Source organism: Bison bison, unplaced genomic scaffold, assembly GCF_000754665.1.
Source record: "Bison bison bison isolate TAMUID 2011002044 unplaced genomic scaffold, Bison_UMD1.0 scf7180017864154, whole genome shotgun sequence".
Taxonomy (NCBI): Eukaryota; Metazoa; Chordata; class Mammalia; order Artiodactyla; family Bovidae; genus Bison; species Bison bison.
The window spans coordinates 636,189-636,401 of NW_011494726.1; positions in this window are offsets into that span (position 1 = coordinate 636,189).

The following is a 213-nucleotide window of genomic DNA, read 5'->3' on the forward strand; positions in this document are numbered from 1 at the left end:
CAATCACCATCTGCAGTGATTTTGGAGCCCCCCAAAATAAAGTCTGACACTGTTTCCACTGTTTCCCCATCTATAGGAAAGTGCTAAATTCCTTAACTTGAGATACCTAGTTTTCTTTGACCAACTTGGAAGGAAAGTTATGACCAACCTAGATAGCATATTCAAAAACACAGACATTACTTTGCCAACAAAGGTCCGTCTAGTCAAGGCTAT